The sequence below is a fragment of the Cherax quadricarinatus genome, chromosome 58 (genome assembly GCF_038502225.1).
Source record: "Cherax quadricarinatus isolate ZL_2023a chromosome 58, ASM3850222v1, whole genome shotgun sequence".
NCBI lineage: Eukaryota > Metazoa > Arthropoda > Malacostraca > Decapoda > Parastacidae > Cherax > Cherax quadricarinatus.
Window position 1 is genome coordinate 19913456 of NC_091349.1, and position 25820 is coordinate 19939275.

The 25820-nt window shown below is 39.6% G+C and overlaps 1 protein-coding gene across 12 annotated transcripts in view; it reads right to left on the reverse strand.

Moving 5' to 3' along the window:
- Positions 1-25820, reverse strand: part of Hen1 (Hen1 methyltransferase) — a 371894-nt gene that overhangs the window by 311092 nt on the left and 34982 nt on the right. For 2 of the 12 annotated variants that reach the window (XM_070097631.1, XM_070097628.1), the window contains exon 2: positions 10153-10294. The exons of the other annotated variants lie outside the window; for them this stretch is intronic. The gene's annotated coding sequence lies outside the window, so the exon portion shown is untranslated. The remainder of the gene's footprint in view (positions 1-10152; positions 10295-25820) is intronic. 12 annotated transcript variants of the gene reach the window in all.

Sequence of the window (25820 nt, forward strand, 5' to 3'; positions counted from 1 at the left end):
ACCACCACAACCTGCACAGCCACAACCACAGCCACAACCACGGTACAATATCCAGACCCCACCAGCAGACCGCATCTGGGATTGGCAGGACGGTGACGAGTTTGTTCCCAGTCCCCATGACTTTGATGAAACACAAAGTGGAATAAAGCCATCTTGTCCACTTGGGAACAATGCCAGTGAACTGGACTGCTTTGAGTTATTCTTCGATGAACCCCTGATGGACATCATTGTCAGGGAAACCAACACATACTGTGAATACACCATGGCAAATACAATTCTCTCACCAAAATCACGGCTACACAAGTGGAAGGAGACAACTGTGGCAGAGATGTACCTGTTTTTTGCCACAATAATGCTTATGCCACATGTGTATAAGCACACTGTCACCACATACTGGACAACAGATCGCCTGATTTCAACTCCAGGTTTTAGTGACATTATAGGTGTCAATCGTGATAGGTGATACTGTTGCGTATGTTACACTTTTCAGACAAAACCAGGCCTGACAGAAGCGACAGGTTATATAAGATAAGAAATGTGTTTATGTACCTGAAACAAAAGTGCTGCATGTATTTTTATCCCTTCAGGAAGCTTGTTATTGATGAGTCCTTGATTTTATTCAAAGGAAGACTCTCATTCAAGCAATATATACCAAGCAAGAGGAAACGCTTTGGTATAAAGCTATTTGTACTGTGTGATTGCAGAAGTGGTCTTGTTTTAGATATTATTGTGTACACTGGCAGTAATACTTTGAGAGATACCATGAAGTTATTGGGTATCTCTGGTGATGTGGTTCGAACAATGATGGAACCATATCTTGGTAAGGGGCATATGTTATTTACTGATAACTGGTACACAAGCCCCTTACTCAGTGATTTCTTGCGAGTGAACTTGACAGACGTGTGTGGCACAGTGCGTGGTAATCGCAAACATATGCCAAGGTTCGACGCTGGCACTCGCAGAGGTGAGGTGCAAGCCTTTGCTGCCAATGACATCATGGCATTTCGGTCGCATGACAAACGTGATGTCACATTGTTGACATCAGTTCACACAAACGAAATGGTACCCAGTGGCAGGGACAACAGAGAGACCAATGAACCCATTCTAAAGCCTGCAGCTGTCATGGACTACAACCTCAATATGCGCTTAGTGGACAAATGTGACATGCAGATTGGGTTTGCAGACTGTGTACGCAAGAGTTATAAGTGGTATATCAAACTTTTTTTCCATCTTGTTGATATCTCTATGCTAAATGCTTATAACATATACAAGTTGAAGACCAACAAAACACCAAAATATGGTGAATTTTGCCTGTCAGTAATCAGACAAATAATTGCAAAGTACAAAGGAGCAACTCCTGCAATAGACCAGCGCCCACAGACGTCATCTCGTATGAGGCCTGGTGATCACTACCCCATACAACTGCCTCCTACTACTGCCAAGAAAAATGCACAGAAGAGGTGTTATGTATGTATGCATACCACAAAACGCCCACAAACACGCAGAGACACTCGTTTTATGTGTGAGGAGTGTGAAGTGCCCCTCTGCATATACCCATGTTTCAAAGAGTTCCACAAGCTGCAGCAGTTCTAGGAACGTGTTTAGTGACTGTACATATGTATATATATTATGGAACAATAGTAATAAACATTGTTTTGTATTGTTTGTTTGTGTAAACAAAGTGTATACACAAACTAATAGTGATAAAGTTTGTTCTGTTATTGTGTTGTAAATAATGAGTGTATATTTGAACAATGCACCTTACATTGGTCTCACAGGCCACATAAGTTACCTGGAAAAGAAAAATATTGAAAAATGCAAGAAACCTTTGAATTAGAGTAAATAAAAGAATACCGGGTGGGCGGCAGTCGCCGCTGTTGCCGTACGCACGTCAAAGAAGAAACAACACCAGTAATAAAAGAATAACAGCAAGGACCCTAGAACTCAACTTGTCTACCCAGCAGGACGCCAGTGTATCATCAACCCCCCTCACCGCCGCCACCCAGGGAACAACAACAACAACAACAAACATGGCTGACTCCCCCTCCAACTCCACTCCCTTCAAAGGATTCATCCATGATAACTCAGGTATGATTATTCCTGACAATATCAAGGACTACATCGTTGCTCTAGAAAATGAAATCAAAGATATCAAAGCAGCACTCGAGCGACGAGATTCCAAGATAACCAACCTCAAGAATAAGATCCAAAACCTTGAAGAGAAGATTACATCGGGAAGTGTTGACACAGAAAATACTCTAAAAGCAGCTATAGCCAGTCACACTGAGCAAATAACAACAATAAATATGAAGGTTGAAGAAGCAATCAAGGACTGGAATCAGAACATGCACACTCGACTAAATGAATACCTTGATTTCCAAGACGACAAAACTGAACAAGATAAGTTGTCTGATGCAGTTATAATAAACAGTCCACACATTCCTAGTGACATAACACAAGCACAGTGCAAAGAAACTGCTGTCAGGATAATACAGAACCACGTACAAGTCATCGTGCAAAACAATGAAATCAAAGAAACACGTTTGCTAGGAAAACCAGGAAGTAAACACAGTATAATGATCAGACTTCATTCATACGATAAAAGAAAGGACCTAATTAAATCAGCAATTACAATGAAAAATGGAGTGTACATAAATGAGTGTCTAACAAAAAAACGTCAAAACCTTCTGTTCAGGCTGAGAAAACTTAAACAGGAAAACAAAATACATCAGTGTTTCACGCGAGATGGGAAAATACTAGTAAGGAAAACATCAACAGGACAACAATATACCATCTCAAACGAACATGATTTCTCTACCTTCCTTAGAAAAGCTGACATTTCTGTAACAGATTAGATAAGTGCCCTTAATACATATATATGTGTGGTGCATATAGTGTACGTTACTATTATATTGTACATTATTATTTTTATTATTTTTCATCACTAGCTAATGCCAACTACCTCCAATACTCTATACTTCTTTCTTACTGCTATTAATTGCTCATAATTTTAAATTACAAGTCAAATCTTACTCCAAATTAATAATATTCATTTTTCTTACCTGTCCATTTAATTTTGTTTATCACTACTTGTTTTTTAGTCACTTTTCATTGTGTATGCAATTAGTGTATATTCCAATTACTTTTTTGCAAGTACCAAAACTATCTTTTGCTAGCTAGTACCAACTACCTCATTTTTTTTTACTTTTATTGTGCAATAAACTGCTCAATTTATCTAATATTACAAATCAGATCTTACTCCTAAACCAATATTATTTCATAGTGACCATCTGTCCATTTAACTTTGTTTACCATTACTTAATTTTAGTCCCTTATATATTTTCTCCTTTATTTTAGCTTTATATAACTACCCTAGTTTATACATTCACAATTGTTAAAATAATCAAGGTGCTATTCTCAGGTGCTAAAGTAGAACAAGTTCACAATTTTGCCATTATATTCCAAAACTCATTTATTTTATAGTACTACCTACTATCATATTCCCAAGCTCCATTATTTGATCATCACTTTATTTGTACTAGTCCCTTTTATATTGTCTCCTTTATTTTAGCTTAAAAAAAAAAAAAAAACTACCTTAGCTCATTATTTTACATTTGTTAAATAATTCAGGTGCTATTTTTTTTAGCTTAAGACTATTTACTCTGTTTTATACTTAATTCTACCTATAGATTCACTACTAATCTTATGATTACAAGCATTGATCCTGATACCAACCTCTTATTTAATGACTTAAATGAATCAAACAGTTACTGTAATTACTACACTGCAGAACAATCAAAGGCACTTCTCAGTGCCAACAACAACATAACTATCTTTAACTACAATATCAGATCTTTAAGCAAGCATTACGATGACCTCATAGCATTACTAAATTCCTTACATGCCAATATGTCCATCATTACACTAACTGAAACCTGGCTAAAGCCTGATAGTACAGATGTCTATGCCATTCCTGGTTACACAGCCATACACAACTGTAGGCCAGACCAACAAGGGGGTGGCACAGCCATATACTACTCAGACCAACTAGAATGTATCACTAATACTTGCACAAGAGATGAACATGGGGAATATATAATAGCCAAATTCAAATCCAAATACCTACAAAAACCTCTCACATTGATAAACATCTACAGAGTTCCACAGTCAAACATTAGCCAATTTAGTCAAAACCTAGGAAGTATGATAACTGATGCACGCATGAACAAAGATCACTTACTACTCTCAGGTGACTTCAATATAAATCTCCTGCAAGACCAGGACCCACACGTTACTGAATTCACAAACACAATGAGTAACTGTATGTTGCTACCAACAGTAACAAAACCTACAAGAGTTACAGAGACTAGTGTTTCCCTACTTGACCACATCTGGACCAACACCATATCCCCTTTAAAATCAGGCATAATTACAGATAATACCACAGACCACTACCCTACTTTCCTCATAACAACTCTTGGTAAATTACCCCAAGACACTACTAAAGTCACCTTCAGACTTCACAATGAGGCAGCCATTAATAACTTCACAACAGCAGTAGCAAACATTGACTGGCACACTGAGCTAGAAATCAATACAGATATTGACGAATGTATTAATAATTTTCTAAAAAAGACCCAATACCTCTATAACAAGCACTGCCCTAAAAAAACTAAGCAGATGACAGCTAAGAGACTGAACAGTCCCTGGCTAACACCCAGCATTCTCAAATCCATAAATACAAAACACCAATATGAAAAACAGTACAGAATGGGTCACATGACCAGAGACCAAACAAAACGTTACTCGTCAATCCTAACCACCCTGATAAGAAGGGCAAAAAAATTGTATTATGAGAACAGATTATCCAACTTACGAGGTGATATAAAAAAGACCTGGAAAACCCTATCAGAAATTCTGGGAACAAAAAAGATATCACGAAATAGCGAAATAAAATTAGCAAAATCAGATGAACCCCAACTCCCACCAACAGAAACAGCAAACAGACTCAATGATTTCTTCTCCACTATAGGACAAAACCTTGCCAATAAAATCCCAAGCTCAGATACCCCACCAAATGACTACCTCACCGGCAACTACCCGAACACACTGTTCCTAGCTCCGACTAACCCATACGAAGTCTCCCTTATTATCAACGCACTAAAAAACAAGGCAGGAGATTTAAATACCTTACCACCCTTTATATACAAAAAAGTGTCACAAGTGCTATCACCAATCATTGCAACACTCTTTAACAAATCCATTGAATCCTCCACCTTCCCTACAGTACTCAAAATAGCAAGGGTCACCCCGATCCACAAAGGAGGAGACCAAACAGAGTTGAATAACTATAGGCCAATATCCAACTTACACCCTCTCTCAAAAATCTTCGAAAAATTAATTCATAAACGAATCTACTCCTACCTTATCTCCCAAAACATACTCAACCCCTGCCAATTTGGATTCAGGCCTAATAAAAATACTAATGATGCTATTATACACATGCTAGAACATATATACAATGCAATAGAGAAAAAAGAAGTCCCACTGGGGATCTTCATTGACTTACGTAAAGCTTTTGATACAGTTGACCATGACTTGCTCCACGTAAAATTGTCACACTATGGTATAAGAGGGCACTCCCTCAACTACCTCAAGTCATACCTCAGCAACAGAAGCCAATATGTGTACGCAAATGGGGCAAACTCTTCTGCACAACCAATTACAGTTGGTGTCCCACAGGGAAGTGTCCTTGGCCCTCTTCTCTTTCTCCTATACATAAATGACCTACCAAATGCTTCGCAATTACTCAAACCCACACTATTTGCTGATGACACAACATACGTCTTCTCCCACCCGAGCCCAGTCACGCTAGCCAATACTGTAAATACCGAATTACAGAAAATATCTACCTGGATGAGTACTAACAAACTTACACTAAACATTGACAAAACCTACTTCATTCAGTTTGGTAACAGAGCTACAGATGTCCCTCTTAACATAATGATAAACGGATCACCTATCACAAAGCTAACAGAGGGAAAATTCTTAGGAATCCACCTTGATAATAGACTCAAATTTCATACACATATACAACAAATTTCTAAGAAAATTTCCAAGACTGTAGGCATACTATCGAAGATACGGTACTATGCTCCACAGTCAGCCCTCCTGGCCCTATATCACTCTCTTATTTACCCCTATCTCACCTATGGAATTTGTGCATGGGGCTCAACAACAAGTAACCATCTCAGACCACTAATTACCCAACAAAAGGCTGCAGTTAGAATGATAACAAATTCTCACTACAGGCAGCACACTCCACCAATATTCAATACACTCAACCTACTCACCATACAAAACATCCATACTTATTACTGCACCTATTACATACATAGAACACTCAACTCTGATATTAACCCTCCCCTCAAACATCTCCTTGCCAACCTCAACAGAACACATGACCATAACACAAGGCACAGATCACTCTTTGATATTCCTCGTGTCCATCTCACACTATGCAAAAACTCAATGCACATAAAAGGCCCTAAAATCTGGAATTCATTACCTGTAAATATAAAAGAAACACTACCTGTTTATAAATTCAAGTCTCTTCTCAAAGATCACTTACTCACCCAAAACCAAATAAATACTGAATAACTGAACCTTATAAATTGTATATCTTAAATGTTTCTCACAATTATATCACATAAATGTTAAACCTAAAACCCAATCTAACTTTATTATTTTTTAAATACACTACCTAACAGAATACTCCATTCTACTGAATTTACAACAATGCATGCAACCATATGACCTGTCTTTGTAATACTCACTTGTGCTTTATAGTAATCTGTTTACATTAATGTTTTTCACTGATTTCATCATTGCTTAGTTAATCTTAAGTTAATTTTAAGCCAGCCCGTAATGCTATGCATAGTATAAGTGGCTTTGGCATGCTGCTCTTATCTGTATTTTTTTGTACCTCTGTATGTGTGCTCAAATTATAAATAAATAAATAAATAAAATAAAATAAATTTCTGCAAACTTTGCGGCTCTATATCTCGGTAAGTACTGATGGCAAAAAATTTTTTTTAGGCTTAAAACACTAGTAAAAATATTCCTAACATTTTCATGAGAAAAAATAATTTTTTTTTTTTTCGAATATTTGGCGACATAGAATGACAGTTTCAGAGAGGGCCCTGAAACAGTCAAAGGGTTAATAAAGAGGACATTTTTTTACATAAACCAATGTAAAAAAAATCTAGAGTCAGTACTTACAGAGATATAAGGCCGCAAAGTCGGCACTTGTCGCTCACCTGACGGCAACATGAAGCACTGTCGCTTGCAGAGGTGTTGCCGATATACTTTTTTTTCTCATTTTTTTTTAATTTGTACATTTTTTTTATGTTCTGATAATTACAACTGGTAGTAGTTCTTGTGATTTAATAGCTAATTTTTATTCTGACACTAATATTAAGTACTGAAATAGTACTCAAATACAGTGGACCCCCGGATACCGTTGGCATCACATAACGATTAATCCGCATACCGCTTGCTTTAATCGCAAAAATTTTGCCTCGCATACCGCTTAAAAACCCGCTCACCGATTTTCGTCCGAGACGCGTCCAATGTGCGCCCTCAGCCAGCCTCACATGTGCCGCCAGTGGCATTGTTTACCAGCCAGCCTCCGCGGTAACATCCAAGCATACAATCGGAATATTTCGTATTATTACAGTGTTTTCGGTGCTTTTTCTGGAAAATAAGTGACCATGGGCCCCAAGAAAGCTTCTAGTGCCAACCCTACAGCAATAAGGGTGAGAATTCCAATAGAGATGAAGAAAGAGATCATTGATAAGTATGAAAGTGGAGTGCGTATCGCCGACCTGGTCAGGTTGTACAAGAAACCCCAATCAACCATCGCTACTATTGTGGGCACCAGAAAGGCAATCAAGGAAGCTGTTCTTGCCAAAGGTTTAACTGTGTTTTCGAAACAAAGATCGCAAGTGATGGAAGATGTTGAGAGACTCTTATTGGTGTGGATAAATGAAAAACAGCTAGCAGGAGATAGCGTCTCTCAAGCGATCATAAGCGAAAAGGCTAGGAAGTTGCATGAGGATTTAATTAAAAAAATGCCTGCAACTAGTGCTGATGTGAGTGAATTTAAGGCCAGCAAAGGTTGGTTTGAGAGATTTAAGAAGCGTAGTGGCATACATAGTGTGATACGGCATGGTGAGGCTGCCAGTTCGGACCACAAAGCGGCTGAAAAATATGTGCATGAATTCAAGGAGTACATAGAGACTGAAGGACTGAAACCTGAACAAGTGTTTAATTGTGATGAAACAGGCCTGTTTTGGAAGAAAATGCCAAGCAGGACCTACATTACTCAGGAGGAAAAGGCACTCCCAGGACATAAGCCTATGAAAGACAGGCTTACTTTGTTGATGTGTTCCAATGCTACTGGTGATTGCAAAGTTAAGCCTTTATTAGTGTATCACTCTGAAACTCCCAGAGCGTTCAGGCAAAAGAATGTCCTCAAGGAGAATTTGTGTGTGCTGTGGAGGGCAAACAGTAAGGCATGGGTCACTAGGGACTTTTTCTATGACTGGTTACGCCATGCATTTGCCCCCAATGTGAAAGATTACCTAACTGAAAAGAAATTAGAACTTAAGTGCCTCCTGGTGTTAGACAATGGCCCTGGTCATCCTACAGACGTGGCAGAGCGACTTTATGGGGACATGAAATTCATTAAGGTGAAGTTTTTGCCTCCTAATACCACTCCTCTCCTGCAGCCCATGGACCAGCAGGTTATTGCAAACTTCAAAAAACTGTACACAGAAGCTCTGTTTGAAAGGTGCTTTGTAGTGACCTCAGAAACTCAACTGACTCTAAGAGAGTTTTGGAGAGAGCACTTTAATATCCTCAATTGTGTAAACCTTATAGGTAAGGCTTGGGAGGGAGTGACTAAGAAGACCTTGAACTCTACTTGGAAGAAACTGTGGCCAGAATGTGTAGACAAAAGGGATTTTGAAGGGTTTGAGGCTAACCCTGAGAGGATTATGCCAGTTGAGGAATCCATTGTGGCATTGGGAAAGTCCTTGGGGTTGGAGGTTAGTGGGGAGGATGTGGAAGAGTTGGTGGAGGAGGACAATGAAGAACTAACCACTGATGAGCTGATAGATCAACTTCAACAGCAAGAGGCCAGACCTGAGGAAACTGGTTCAGAGGAGGGGAGAGAGAAATTGAAGAAGTTGCCTACTACAAAGATTAAGGAAATGTGTGCAAAGTGGCTTGAAGTGCAAACCTTTTTTGATGAAAATCACCCTCACACAGCTATTGCAAGCCGTGTTGGCAACCTGTACACTGACAATGTTGTGAAACACTTTAGGGAAGTCATAAAGGAACGAGAGGTACAGGCCACTATGGACAGATATGTTGTGCGAAAGAAGTCCAGTGACTCTGAAGCTGGTCCTAGTGGCATTAAAAGAAGAAGGGAAGTAACCCCAGAAAAGGACTCGACACCTCAAGTCTTAATGGAAGGGGATTCCCCTTCTAAACACTAACACTCTCTCTCCCCTCCTCCCATCCCATCAATCATCACCAGATCTTCAATAAAAGTAAGTGTCATGTAAGTGTGCATGCCTTTTTCAGTTTGTGTGTATTAAAATTAACATTTCATGTGGTAAAAAAAAAAATTTTTCATACTTTTGGGTGTCTTGCACGGATTAATTTGATTTCCATTATTTCTTATGAGGAAAATTCATTCGCATACCGATTATTTCGCATACCAATGACCCCTCTTGCACGGATTAAAATCGGTATGCGGGGGTCCACTGTAGTCACAAACACAGTGACAGGAAAACATTTTCACCTACCTCAGTCACATACCATTGTCTAGAAATATATACATAGTATTTATAGGTCCCAGCAATGTTTTGGATATGCAGGAGTATATAATAATAATAATAATAATAATAATAATAATAATAATAATAATAATAATAATAATAATAATAATAATAATAATGTTCCCTTAAAGCATGATGTAAGACAAGTATCAGTCCACTGCTGACAGTGCAGCAATGGTGACATTTGTTTTCACTGTTATATGTAAACATGTCTGTCTAGCTCTCTATCTCTGTCTCTGCTTACCTGTCTCTCTGTCTGCTTCTCTCTCTGTCTTTGACGAGTGTCAATCCACTGCTGACAGTGCAGTTGTGGTGACAGTTGATGAGCATCCACTGCCTTGGCTAACTTCACAACAGCATTAGCAAACATTGATTGGCACACTGAGCTAGAAATCAATACAGATATTGACGAATGTATTAATAATTTTCTAAAAAAGACTCAATACCTCTATAACAAGCACTGCCCTAAAAAAACTAAGCAGATGACAGCTAAGAGACTGAACAGTCCCTGGCTAACACCCAGCATTCTCAAATCCATAAATACAAAACACCAATATGAAAAACAGTACAGAATGGGTCACATAACCAGAGACCAAACAAAACGTTACTCGTCAATCCTAACCAGCCTGATAAGAAGGGCAAAAAAATTGTATTATGAGAACAGATTATCCAACTTACGAGGTGATATAAAAAAGACCTGGAAAACCCTATCAGAAATTCTGGGAACAAAAAAGATATCACGAAATAGCGAAATAAAATTAGCAAAATCAGATGAACCCCAACTCCCACCAACAGAAACAGCAAACAGACTCAATGATTTCTTCTCCACTATAGGACAAAACCTTGCCAATAAAATCCCAAGCTCAGATACCCCACCAAATGACTACCTCACCGGCAACTACCCGAACACACTGTTCCTAGCTCCGACTAACCCATACGAAGTCTCCCTTATTATCAACGCACTAAAAAACAAGGCAGGAGATTTAAATACCTTACCACCCTTTATATACAAAAAAGTGTCACAAGTGCTATCACCAATCATTGCAACACTCTTTAACAAATCCATTGAATCCTCCACCTTCCCTACAGTACTCAAAATAGCAAGGGTCACCCCGATCCACAAAGGAGGAGACCAAACAGAGTTGAATAACTATAGGCCAATATCCAACTTACACCCTCTCTCAAAAATCTTCGAAAAATTAATTCATAAACGAATCTACTCCTACCTTATCTCCCAAAACATACTCAACCCCTGCCAATTTGGATTCAGGCCTAATAAAAATACTAATGATGCTATTATACACATGCTAGAACATATATACACTGCAATAGAGAAAAAAGAAGTCCCACTGGGGATCTTCATTGACTTACGTAAAGCTTTTGATACAGTTGACCATGACTTGCTCCACGTAAAATTATCACACTATGGTATAAGAGGGCACTCCCTCAACTACCTCAAGTCATACCTCAGCAACAGAAGCCAATATGTGTACGCAAATGGGGCAAACTCTTCTGCACAACCAATTACAGTTGGTGTCCCACAGGGAAGTGTCCTTGGCCCTCTTCTCTTTCTCCTATACATAAATGACCTACCAAATGCTTCTCAATTACTCAAACCCACACTATTTGCTGATGACACAACATACGTCTTCTCCCACCCGAGCCCAGTCACGCTAGCCAATACTGTAAATACCGAATTACAGAAAATATCTACCTGGATGAGTACTAACAAACTTACACTAAACATTGACAAAACCTACTTCATTCAGTTTGGTAACAGAGCTACAGATGTCCCTCTTAACATAATGATAAACGGATCACCTATCACAAAGCTAACAGAGGGAAAATTCTTAGGAATCCACCTTGATAATAGACTCAAATTTCATACACATATACAACAAATTTCTAAGAAAATTTCCAAGACTGTAGGCATACTATCGAAGATACGGTACTATGCTCCACAGTCAGCCCTCCTGGCCCTATATCACTCTCTTATTTACCCCTATCTCACCTATGGAATTTGTGCATGGGGCTCAACAACAAGTAACCATCTCAGACCACTAATTACCCAACAAAAGGCTGCAGTTAGAATGATAACAAATTCTCACTACAGGCAGCACACTCCACCAATATTCAATACACTCAACCTACTCACCATACAAAACATCCATACTTATTACTGCACCTATTACATACATAGAACACTCAACTCTGATATTAACCCTCCCCTCAAACATCTCCTTGCCAACCTCAACAGAACACATGACCATAACACAAGGCACAGATCACTCTTTGATATTCCTCGTGTCCATCTCACGCTATGCAAAAACTCAATGCACATAAAAGGCCCTAAAATCTGGAATTCATTACCTGTTAATATAAAAGAAACACTACCTGTTTATAAATTCAAGTCTCTTCTCAAAGATCACTTACTCACCCAAAACCAAATAAATACTGAATAACTGAACCTTATAAATTGTATATCTTAAATGTTTCTCACAATTATATCACATAAATGTTAAACCTAAAACCCAATCTAACTTTATTATTTTTTAAATTCACTACCTAACAGAATACTCCATTCTACTGAATTTACAACAATGCATGCAACCATATGACCTGTCTTTGTAATACTCACTTGTGCTTTATAGTAATCAGTTTACATTAATGTTTTTCACTGATTTCATCATTGCTTAGTTAATCTTAAGTTAATTTTAAGCCAGCCCGTAATGCTATGCATAGTATAAGTGGCTTTGGCATGCTGCTCTTATCTGTATTTTTTTTTGTACCTCTGTAAGTGTGCTCAAATTATAAATTTGTTTTCACTGTTACACACAAACATGTGTCTGTCTGTCTGTCTGTCTGTGTCTAGCTTTCTGTCTGTCTATCTAGCTCTGTTTATCTCTGTCTCTGCTTATCTGTCTCTCTGCTTGTCTCTCTTTCTGTCTCTCTGCTTGTCTCTCTTTCTGTCTCTCTGCTTGCCTCTCTGTCTCAGAGAGAGCCACTCGTGAACCAACAGGTATTACACACGACGCAGTTGGCAGTCGTCATCATGTCTGATCCCTCAGCAAGTGTAAATGTGTATTATTTGCCAGTCATGTTTACTACGCATTTAATATCTACAAGCATAGTATAGCACCCAGGAGCTGAGTCTCGACCCCTGCAACCACAATTATGAGAGTATAATTAGGTGAGTACTTTGTCTGGATTTTTTGGGTTATCCAAGGTAATTTACACTACGTATAACTGTATTTCTGTGTACCTGGAGTAGGGCCTGAGTGGTTGAGGGGAGAGGACATGTGTGTGTTGAGTGAGGTCCTAGGCCTTCTATCTCAGAACTGCTTATTTCACCCGACAGATAACTCATCATGCAACTCGTATCATTGGATCGCAGCTGCACTGTTGCTGGAACTCTTATGTGTGAGCTGTGACTAGTGATATACCTAGTGAAACAAACTTGTTGATTTGAAGTGACTCTAGAAGGCCTACCTTCACTACCCCTTGCCTGCCTCCTCCCCTCCTTCCTTGATTTGGAACTCAGCCATTCGCCTCTATTCACTTACGGTCTAGAGGCAGATTTTGCCAGTCCTCATAACTGCTTGAGTGCCAGTGTCAGCCCTGGCAGCACTCCACGATTTGTCTCTCACTCTTCTTACGAATGTGTCTCCTGTGTGCCTATTTGCCTGCTAGAAGCAAATCCCCAAGTGGTTGACATGGGTTTAGCAAGCACATTCAAGCAGGCTTGAAAGCAACACTCCAAGCCAGCCAGGACAAGCTAAGGTAGCCTGCATTTACAGCTGGCCTGACCCCCAGCATGTAGTATACTGTACATATTTTTTCTACAGTGTTGCTGCCATACCAGTGTTTTCCTGTAGTGGCTTAGTTAAGAACAATTTAATGATCATTGCAGTACCTGGTAACTCCTTTGGCTACCAGAGATGGCTTTTTAAGTAGGATATGCCAGAGGTTCAGCTATGGACAAAGTAAGTTTGTGCTGATTTGTTTGTGCACAATGTGAAAATTCGTCTGTCATTCCAAGGCACATGTGCTAGAAGTGTTAAGTGTTGTAGGTTTGGAGTAACTATTTGCATGAGTATTGCAGCAGATTTCGCTGACCCAGGACAAGGTGCGAGCATCGGTACCAACATAGGCTTAATATGGCTGAGGAATGCCTGGCATGGTGGGTGACCTTGAGAGTGGCACTATAAGACCCGCATGCCACTTACACCCATATTGTTTGCGTCTAGTGAGGTAAATGTCCCTTCCTTGACTTTCCTATTCATTGGTATCCCTTAACTCATCGCCATTATCATCATATAGGATGAGGGCGGGTTTAGCTGATCCAGGCTAAACAGCACTCCAAGCCAGCCAGTCCAAGCCAAGTTAGCCTGCAGTTACAGCTGTTCTGACCCACAGCACATCTCTGTGAACGTTCTACAGTGCTCCAGCCATACCAATGTTTTCCTGCATCGAGAAAGCAAAGCCTGAGAAAGCCAGTGTGAAATCTGCTTTCAGTGTCTCTGCACTGCTTTGCATTGCCAGTAAAATGCCAGTAAAAGCAAACATTTACCTAGTGGCTTAGTGTGGGTTGATAAGTCGGATGAAGAGCGGAGTAGCTGTGTTGCTACCACCCACATATCTCTCCATGCTTGAACATGTCCACTATTGCTCACAGACCAGGTGAAGAAAGAAGATATTTTGAGCGCTGATGATAAGGTCGGAGGTTCTGCGAGTTGTCAGAAAGCGCATATTCATCCCTCAGAAGTCGCCTCCTGTGAAGACGCTGTGTTATGTAGTTGGTGCGTGGGTCGCCAGATACACCCCACCCAGAGTAACTACATCAACTTTCTTTCACCTCTACACTAGGATTATTTCTGACTTTCAGCAACAGTGTTTTGCTTTATAGAAAGTTATATGTCCTTTGTAAGCCTGTATTAAGACTTCAAAATGCTCAGAATTTATTTCAGTGTAGTGACTCCTTACATTTATTAACTCAATGTAATGCATTGTCTGCTCAGTGTAACTATACTATTAAATATGGTTACACAATTAAGTTGCTTGTCCTAGTGTCGTTACTCTGTTTTCTAATACATTTTCTCATTCAGACTGAAACTTTACTGCTAAATTCCTGGTACTACATCAAATTGCACTGTTCATCTGTGCTGTGAGTGTGTAATTTATGCTATTTTTATAAAATTAAGTAAATTTTGTACACAGGTGCAGCTGCATGAGTTGCCATGCATGGCAGCATGTGTGTGCATTGTCTGGGATAGCCCGGGTGAGTCAGACCAGATGACTATTTCCATTGTCATTTTTACTGCGATTATTGCATCTTTTACTGTGAACAAGCTTACTCCTGCATGATGTTCAGTTTCATGAATACTTTCTTGAGTGATTAGGCCGGTGGCCCAGTGGCCTGGTGGCTAAAGTTCCCGCTTCACACACAGAGGGCCTGGGTTCGATTCCCAGCGGTGGAAACATTTCGACACGTTTCCTTACACCTGTTGTCCTGTTCACCTAGCAGCAAATAGGTACCTGGGTGTTAGTCGACTGGTGTGGGTCGCATCCTGGGGGACAAGATTAAGGACTCCAATGGAAATAAGTTAGACAGTCCTCGATGACGCACTGACTTTCTTGGGTTATCCTGGGTGGCTAACCCTCCGGGGTTAAAAATCCGAACGAAATCTTATCTTATCTTAGGTTACATTTAAACTGTGTTATGCAGGAGTCAGCCTGTTAACTTCTATTTTCCTTGCCATCTCATCTAATGAGTTTAGCGCCAAGTTAAGATTGTAATAGTAACAATTTGCAATCATTATATTTCTACCTATACAATGTGTAAATTGCTTTTGATTATTTGAGCAACTGGATTAAAGTGTTCAACTTTTCACACACCTAGTGAATGAATGCAAACTTGCACTGACATTAACTCTCAAAGGAATAAAGGTGGTTTTGCTAACCCAAGTGTAAGAGACTGACTTTCTCACTTCAAGCAGCTGAACTAGAAGTGACCTATGGATGTGAACAAAGTAAATGATGGTGAAGGCAAATTCAAACATTATAGAAGTAAGGAAGCTTTGAAAAAAGAAAGAGGATTTCAAAGGAGGCTTATTGCAAGATGCAACGAGAGTGACACCAGCCATCGCAGAATGGTTAGGCTTGATTTTCCTGCCAACACTGAGTTTGAGGTCAAGTATAGATGGTTTTACGAAGCTACAATAGACAACCCAGAGGAAAACCTTCAGATTCGTTTTCGTCATGATGAGGATAATTACGTTTTTGTTACTAACAACCAAGCATTCGTAGAAAAACTTCTTAATTATAAATATGCTAACATCCAACTCCAAGCTGCCCCACCAAGATCACCTAAAGTGCTTATTGTTATCCACAATGTCAATAAGTGCTTGGATCCTAAATTCCTATTGTCAGATCAAGTTGCAAACCCTCGTCGACTTCCAAATGATCTGATATTGGCTGAGTGGATTGGCCAAGGGACTCCACCATCATATATCCACTCTCAGGCAGCACTTAACAGGAGTTACAAAATAGCCTTGTACAAACCACCTCACCGTAGATGCTATCAGCGCTGGGGTCACACTGCTTGGAAATACCCAGCTAAGTCACACTGGTGTGCAGTGTGTGCCAAGGCCCCTCCTTTTCACCAGTGCTATGATATGATCAAGAAACACCAGACTGCTGCATTACAATGTATCAACTGTAAGACCCCAGGAGTCACAGTTGCTCATGCTGACTGCAGAGTGAAAGCTGCCCACATTGCCAACCGCAGGATTCCCGACTCACTCATCACCCCCCATGATGAGGAGGTAGGCCTACCAGATACTTTATGTCTGAATACTGGCCCATGCCTGGTTTCAGACTTATGTGGTTGAGCAAGTCACTCTGGGAGTTCATCACCAGAGCACGATCACATCTGGTATAAACACTAGTGATGTTGCTGGTGTTGACACACTTGTCTGGCTAAGTCAGCTGTCAGTCAGCCACCTTGCTCAGCTGACCAGGACTTCATACCTCCAGGTGAAGCTAGTCTTGCTCGGATGGTACACAACATGCAGCTATGCATAACAGTATTTGAGAAGCAACAATGATGCTTGAAACAACAACTTGAGCACTGGGAAGAAAAACTTACAGAGGGTGCAAATGAGTACAGCAACACACAGATTGTCAGCCATTATGAAAATGAGTGTGGTGATGAACAAGCTGAAGAGTGCAGTGGTATTGATAATTACAAAAGTGATGAGTCTAATAGTGGTGTTTTCAATCACAGTGAAGATAATAAGGGCAGTGGTGACCATCATGATAGTAAAAATGATGAGTGTAATGTATTGATAAATACTGAGTGTGGAGGTGACCCGGTTGTCGATACTGGTCTATGCAGCACTGGTGTTCATAATTTTAGTCATAACGATGAGGAAAATGGTACCTGTGATGATAGTGATGAGTGTAATAGAAGTGGAGAGGTGAGTGCAAGGAATAGTGTCACCTGCCATACATTCACAGACTAAGAGTTCCATGCCCTCTGCAAACAAAGACTCCCACAAGGCCTCCATAATGGAAGTGCACTTAAGAGACTCATGGGTAAGGATAATACTGATGATACTGATATTGATTACATCTATTTGCTATTTAGTAAGTTTTTTTCATTTTGCGGAGAAATTGAATACTATCCTTGGACTTTTACAATGGAACCAAACTAGTATAAACTGTCTATTTTAAGTTGGAACATTGCATCACTTAGAAAAAGATTTCCTGACCTTCATCATAAAGTAACTACTGAACCCATTGATAGTGTGTGTCTACAAGAGAGCAGAGTCCCTGAAAAATCTCAACCCCCTAAACTGCCCTCATTTGTTATGTATAACCTCAAATCTCCTAACTCATGTGTTTTATATATTAAAAAATCACTTCCCCATCAACTTCTCACACATAAGAAAATAGAGGGGCTACAATGCCATGGTGTTAGGAATTATATTGGGAACTATGCTCTCAACATATTTAACTTGTATGCTCCTGCCGATAAATTTAATTACTTGGAGCTCCCAACTTGTGCTCAGTCTGAACCTACTCTTATTATTGGCGATTATAATGCAAGAGACAAAAGCATTGGAAACTCAGTTTGGTAATCGTAATGGTAAACAACTGTTGTCACTCATGAACAGTCATGATAATGTACAAATTGTAAGTGACCTTGAACCCACACATATCTATGGAGGTGTATTTGATCTATGTCTTGGCTTCAACATTACTTTTGCCAGCTGCGAGTCTTCCATTGTAACAGATAAATCATCAGACCATTTCCAAGGTTAACCTCACTAGATATTGGTAATACTATCCTACCTGGTGGGATATTCAAACGGAAACTGTTTTAACGTTCCCCCTGATCAACATGATGACTTTGTCGTACATGTGACTGACTGGTGTATTTCCTAGAAGTGTTCCTCTGTTGAGACTTTTAACAATGACCTTCTGAGTAGTATTCAGAACTACTTAGAGCCTCCACTGAAAGCTCCTGGTATTCTAAACCCGACTAACTTCCGTAACAGTCATAACTCTTATAAAAACCATATCTATTACAATGATCTTAAACTTCGAACATTGAAACACACTGCTCGCTGACTAGGCCTAGTCCATAGAAACCAGCGTACCCTTGAAATGCTGAGGCTCTTCCAAACTGCCCTTGCTGCTGCCAGAGAGCATATGATAGAGCTGTGGCAAACAGACTGGGAACAATTTGTCAATGATCTCAATGCTCACACCCCACTTAACCGGGCATGGAGGGACATAAACAGAATTAAGGGTAACAGAAATGGTCAGATCGCATACCTTCATCCCTTACACTGTGCGAATGAGTTAGTCAGTGCTTGGGCTGCTACATCTACCTATGACAATCTTCCCAGTATCACACAGGCAAAATTAATGGACAAATATGATGCAAGGGAGAAACTGATTTGCTCTGTAACTTTCCTTTCACTAACTTTGAACTTGATGCAGCACTAACTAAGGGTAGCTCCACGTCGCCTGGGAAGGATGGTATTACTAACCCTTTCAGGGTCCGTCCCGTAGATCTACGGCTGGTCGGTGAGTGTCCAAACCGTAGATCTACGCCAAAATTCTAGCACCGTCAAATTTAGCGCGAAAGCGCTCATAGGCCTACATATGAGAGAATGGGTCTGCGCCGTGGGTGTGCGCCGTAAACAAAAAATCTAGGCGCCTGCATAGCATTGTGGGAACGCCGGCTCAGTCACCCTTGTTCACCATGCCTTGTCGCAAGTCAGCTCTCACTCCCCGGAAAATTGGGACTCTCCTCTTCCTGTCTGATAGTTCTGACACTGATGGAAGTGGAAATGAAGACGAATTCTACGGCTTTGATAAGTTAGTGACCGAAAATAATGACCAGGATATCGATAATAGTGCAGAAAACCCCGACGATCCTCGACCTTCTACCTCTGGTGTGGGCACTCGTGACTCACGGTCGGGTGTTCCTAAACATAAGAGAAAACTAATATTTTCCCGTGGTCTGGCCTCTGACTTCAGTAATGACGATGATTCTGACGTGGATTGTGATTTTATTGCGCTCGACGATCATTCGAGTAGTGATAGTGAGGAAACATATTCACCAGTGAAGCGTCGGTATGTTCGCCGCAGCATGTGCTCGGGTAGTGTACCCTATGCTGTGCCCAGGGGACGGAGTACATCCCGGAGTACATCCCGTGGCCCTACACCCGTTTTAGGTAGTGATAGTGAGGATGATGTGGCTACACTTGGCATGGATGGGCCACAGACATCAGTGGATGGTGTTAGTGGGGCTGGTGGTGGTAGTGGCACCGCCATGCGTGACTCGCTGTGCCACGCGGGGACCCACGCTGCTGACTCATCAGTTCAAGGACAAAGCGGAGCGTCACCCACCAGCCCGCCACAACCACCCGTACAACCAGCCTATGATGTCCAGTATCCACCAGCAAACCGTATCTGGGATTGGCAGCAAAATCCCAATTTTGTTCCCAGCCCTCACCACTTTGATGACTCTCAAAGTGGAATTCTACCTACCTGTCCCCTTGGAACCACGGCCAATGAACTGGAATTCTTTGAATTATTCTTTGACCAGCCATTGATGGAAATTATTGTCAGGGAAAGTAATAAGTATTTTCAGTACACCATGGCAAATACGATCTTATCACCACAGTCAAGACTACACAGGTGGAAAGAGACGACTGTTGCAGAAATGTATTTGCTTTTTGCAACAATAATGCTTATGCCTCACGTCTATAAGCATAATATAAAAGCATACTGGTCCACAGATCGGCTAATTTGTACCCCATCCTTCAGTGAAATAATACCAGTGAACAGGTTTATCTTACTGTTACGTATGTTGCACTTCTCTGACAAAACCAGGCCTGACAGAAGTGACAGGTTATACAAGATTAGAAATGTTTTCATGTATCTCAAACAAAAGTTCAGGATATACTTTTATCCATTCAAGAATCTTGTAATTGACGAGTCTTTGATTTTGTTCAAAGGTAGACTGTCATTCAAGCAGTATATACCGAGCAAGAGGAACCGCTTTGGTATAAAATTGTTTGTACTCTGTGATTGTGACAGTGGCCTGGTGTTGGATATTGTTGTATACACGGGTAGTAAAACACTGAAAGATACCAAGATGTTATTGGGTATATCAGGTGACGTAGTGAGAAACATGATGGCACCTTATCTTGGTAAGGGCCATACATTATATACCGATAACTGGTACACAAGCCCATTACTCAGTGATTTCATGCGAGTGAACAAGACAGATGTGTGTGGCACAGTGCGTTCTAATCGTAAACATATGCCCAGGCTCAACGCAGGTGTTCGTGGTGATGACGTGCAGGTGTTTACTGCCAATGACATCATGGCATTACGGTGGCATGACAAACGAGATGTCACATTGTTGACAACCATTCACCGTAATGAAATGCAAGACAGTGGCAAAGTTGATCGAGTGACTAATGAACGTATTCGAAAACCAGTGACAGTGATTGATTATACACAAAACATGCGCTTGGTTGACAAATGTGACATGCAGATTGGTTTTGTTGACTGTGTTCGTAAGAGTTACAAGTGGTACATGAAACTTTTCTTCCATCTCATGGACATTTCAATGCTCAATGCATATAATATGTACCAAATAAAGACTGGCAACAGACCACCGTATGGTGAATTTTGTTTGTCTGTTGTCAGACAACTCATAATGAAGTACCAGGTAAGAACACCTGCTATACAACACGGTCCTCGAATTCCTCAGGATATACCCAAGCGTTTGAGGAGGGAAGGTGATCATTTCATAATACAACTTCCTTCAACTCATAAGAAATTTGCTCAGAAGAGATGCATCGTCTGTGCACAAACAAAACGACGGCAACAAAGACGCAAAGACACTCGGTTTATGTGTGAGGAATGTAAGGTGCCTCTGTGCATGGTGCCTTGTTTCAAGGAGTTCCACAAGCTCCAGCACTTCTAAAACCATGTCCAGTGATTGTAAATATGTAAATATATGATAGAACATTAGTATTATACAAGATTTGTGCATGTTTATTGTAATAAACAACAGTGGTAAACAATAGTCTGATAATAACTTTAGTGCGGTTATTGTGTTCAATACAGTGAGTTTATATATATACATTATATACAGTATTGGTCTCTCAGGCCCGAAATGTTAGTAGAAATAGAAAAAAATTGGAAAAGAAAAGAAAAAACAATAAAAACCGCAAAATAATGTAATGCGCGTATGTGGAATTCGGCGATGTTGCCGCCACCACATCATTTTTGACAAACTTCTTGGCACTGTATCTCGGTAAGTACTGATCAGAATTTTTTTTTTTGTCTTATTACCTTCACAAAAATATGCTCTTTAATTCTGTAAGAAAAAATAATTTTTTTTTTTTCAAAATTTCTTGGACACTGGAGCACCACTTCAGATTTTGGCCTTGGACCCTGAAGGGGTTAAAAGAAGAAGGGAAGCAACCCCAGAAAAGGACTTGCTACCTCAAGTCCTACTGGAAGGGGATTCCCCTTCTAAACACTAACACCTCTCCCCTCCTCCCATCCCATCAATCATCACCAGATCTTCATTAAAGGTGTCAATTATTCTATTGTTATTGTTGCTATTGTAATTATTCTATTGCATTAACCCTTTCAGGGTCCAAGGCCCAAATCTGGAGTCACGCACCAGTGTCCAAGAATTTTCAAAAAAAAAATTTGTTATTTTTTCTTATGAAATCGTAGAGAATCTTTTTGTGAAGGTAATAGAACAAAAAGTACGAAATTTGGTGGAAAACTGACAAAATTATGCTCTCGCGAATTTTGATGTGTCAGCGATATTTACGAATCGGCGATTTTGCCGACTTTGACTCCCATTATAGGCCAATTACATTATTCCAATCAACCAAATTCTTAGCTATTTCACTAGTATTACTTCTATTCTATCGATTGAGCACAAGAAATCGCCAAGTCAACTGTTTCAACTACAAAATAAAGTGATTGGAAATTGTTAATTTGGCCAATTTAACACAAAGTTCAAAATATTCCAATTTCTAAATAGGGTCCAGAATAAACAATGTAGGCATTCCTGGCACTAAACTAACATTTCCTCTGTTCATTAGTTATGTCCTGAGGCTTTACAAATAAATTCCATTTTGATTTTTTATTCACATAATGAATTTTTATTCACACCAAAAAATAGAAGATTTACTGTTATGCAATACTGTAATAATTGTATAAATATCATCACCATATTTGTGAATGTATATTAGACCCACCAGCTGACGTGTATTAGATGTGTGAGGTCGTTTGTTTACTCTTGAATATCGGCAAAAATTTAACATTTCCGCTACTTTGAGCTCAGTTTCAAGCCATTTCCAGTGCTAAAACCAATCAAAATTATCTCTATTTCTGTAATATGTCTTCCATTCTATCAAATGAGACCAAGAAATCACAAATACAACTATAAAAAACATACGAAAAAACACTGCAAAGTTGCTGTTTTAATCGAAAAATCATGATTTCAGTTTTTTTCTCTCATTATACACAGTGTGCTGCAGGATCTGTTTTATGTGGTGCACACATACCACATAGATGTATTCTCTCATATCTAGGCCCAAATGTACCACTCACAGTTTATCAGAGTGAGCTGAGCTCATGGCGTAGATCTACGGTTTGGACACTCACAGTAAAGCCGTAGATCTACGGGACGGACCCTGAAAGGGTTAAACTTAATATTTCATGTGGTAAAAAAATTTTTTTCATACTTTTGGGTGTCTTGCACGGATTAATTTGATTTCCATTATTTCTTATGAGGAAAATTGATTCGCTTTTCGGTATTTTCGGTATTCGATGAGCTCTCAGGAACGGATTAATATCGAATACCGGGGTTCCACTGTACCTTGAAATTGAGCTCAACGTAGGAGAAATGTTCCATTGCTTGACTATGTTCAAGACTGGCCATTCCAATATGCAGTCGTGAATGGGTTGACATTATTTATACAATTATTGCAATAATGCATAACAGTAAATCTTATATTTTTTGTGGGAATGAAAATTACAAATTATTTACATTGTAATAATAATAATAATAATAATAATACTGTATGTATAATAATAATAATACATATATTGCTCAGCAGTTTACCCATATCTCTTGTAATATAAATACCTGTTGTAGCTAAATTTTGTTTGTTAATTTCACCTGTTAATAAAAATCTTGTTTGTATTTGCAGGGGATGAAGATGACAATGTATATAGTATAATAATATACAGTGGACCCTCGCCTAACGAACGCATCGCATAATGTTAAATCCGCCTAGTGATACATTTTAACGCAAAAATTTTGCATCAGCTAGCGCTAAAAAACTTGCCCAACGCGATTCGTTCCGTTCGAGACGCGTCCACATGTGGCCTGAGCGCGCCTCACTTGTCCCGTGGGTGCCAGTGTTTACAAGCCAGCCACCGCGGTCGCATCCACACATACAATCGGAACATTTCATATTATCACAGCGTTTTTAGTGATTGCATCTGCAAAATAAGTCACCATGGGCCCCAAGAAAGCTTCTAGTGCCAACCCTGTGATAAAAAGGGTGAGAATTAGTATGGAAATTAAGAAAGATTTTGAAGGGTTTGGGGCTAACCCTGAGACGTCTATGCCAGTTGTGGAATCCATTGTGCCTACTTCAAAGATTAAGGAAATGTGTGCAAAGTGGGTTGAACTGCAAACCTTTATGGATGAAAATCACCCTAACACAGTTATTGCAAGCCATGCTGGTGACTGTTACAATGACAATGTTGTGGCCCATTTTAGGCAAATCTTAAAGGAACGGGAAATACAGACCTCTATTGACAGATTTGTTGTGCGACAGAGGTCCAGTGACTCTCAAGCTGATCCTAGTGGCATTAAAAGAAGAAGGGAAGTAACCCCGGAAAATGACTTGATACCTTAAGTCCTAATGGAAGGGGATTCCCCTTCTAAACATTAACACCATCCACACTCTCCCCTCCTCCCATCCCATCAATCATCACCAGATCTTCAATAAAGATAAGTGTCATGTAATTGTACCTGTCTTTTTCAGTTTGTGTGTATTAAAATTAATATTTCAAGTGGTAAAATTTTTTTTTTCATACTTTGGGGTGTCAGGAACAGATTAATTTGATTTCCATTAGGAGGTTTTGTGTGTGAGGGGCTTGGACTTCCAGCAGGCATGCGTGAGCGTGTTTGATAGGAGTGAATGGAGACAAATGGTTTTTAATACTTGACGTGCTGTTGGAGTGTGAGCAAAGTAACATTTATGAAGGGATTCAGGGAAACCGGCAGGCCGGACTTGAGTCCTGGAGATGGGAAGTACAGTGCCTGCACTCTGAAGGAGGGGTGTTAATGTTGCAGTTTAAAAACTGTAGTGTAAAGCACCCTTCTGGCAAGACAGTGATGGAGTGAATGATGGTGAAAGTTTTTCTTTTTCGGGCCACCCTGCCTTGGTGGGAATCGGCCAGTGTGATAATAAAAAAAAAAATAAAAAATATTTCTTATTGGGAAAATTAATTCGGCTAACGATAATTTCGCCTTACGTTGAGCTCTCAGGAACGGATTAATATCGTTAGGCAAGGGTCCACTGTAATACAATAATAATAACATGCACAATAATACATATATAATAATAATGTACATAATAATAATAATACACAGCTTCAAAAAGGCCGTCACTAGATGGCAGTGTTTACCACAACAAAGAGGGAGCGGTTGTGGCCACCTCCACCTGTTACATGACATATTTTATTCATTCTAGAGTATATATCAGGTTTGTGTTATTTATATTATTATTTTATATCAGATGAACCGTGATAGATAAATAAGACAGAGTTGATGATAGTGAAATATTCAAGGAGTATTTTGTCCTGTCTCCAGACAAACTCTCGTCAGCCACCGCCACATACATAATGACATTTCATTCATTCTGGACTATATATCAGGTTTCTATGTTATTTATATTGTTTATTATTTCATATTAGATGAACTGTGATAGATAAATAAGCCATAGAGCTGATGATAGCGAAATATTCCATGAGTATTTTGTCCTGTCTCCAGACAATCTCTCGTCGGCCTCAGCCACATCTATGACTTCTTTTATTCATTCTGGAGTATATATCGTGTTTGTGAAGGCTTACTCAGCCCTGTAACAACTTCAGTCAGTATTACTCAGGCTGGCTCCTCCTCAGGAAAATTAATGCATAGAAAAATAATAAAAACTGACAAACATAAACACTTTATTAATTAGAATATAAAATATAAAACACGTAAACATGAAATATTGATCCTACATTAAAGAAAATGAAAAATATAAATGATATCTGAATTCAACGCTAATATTTATA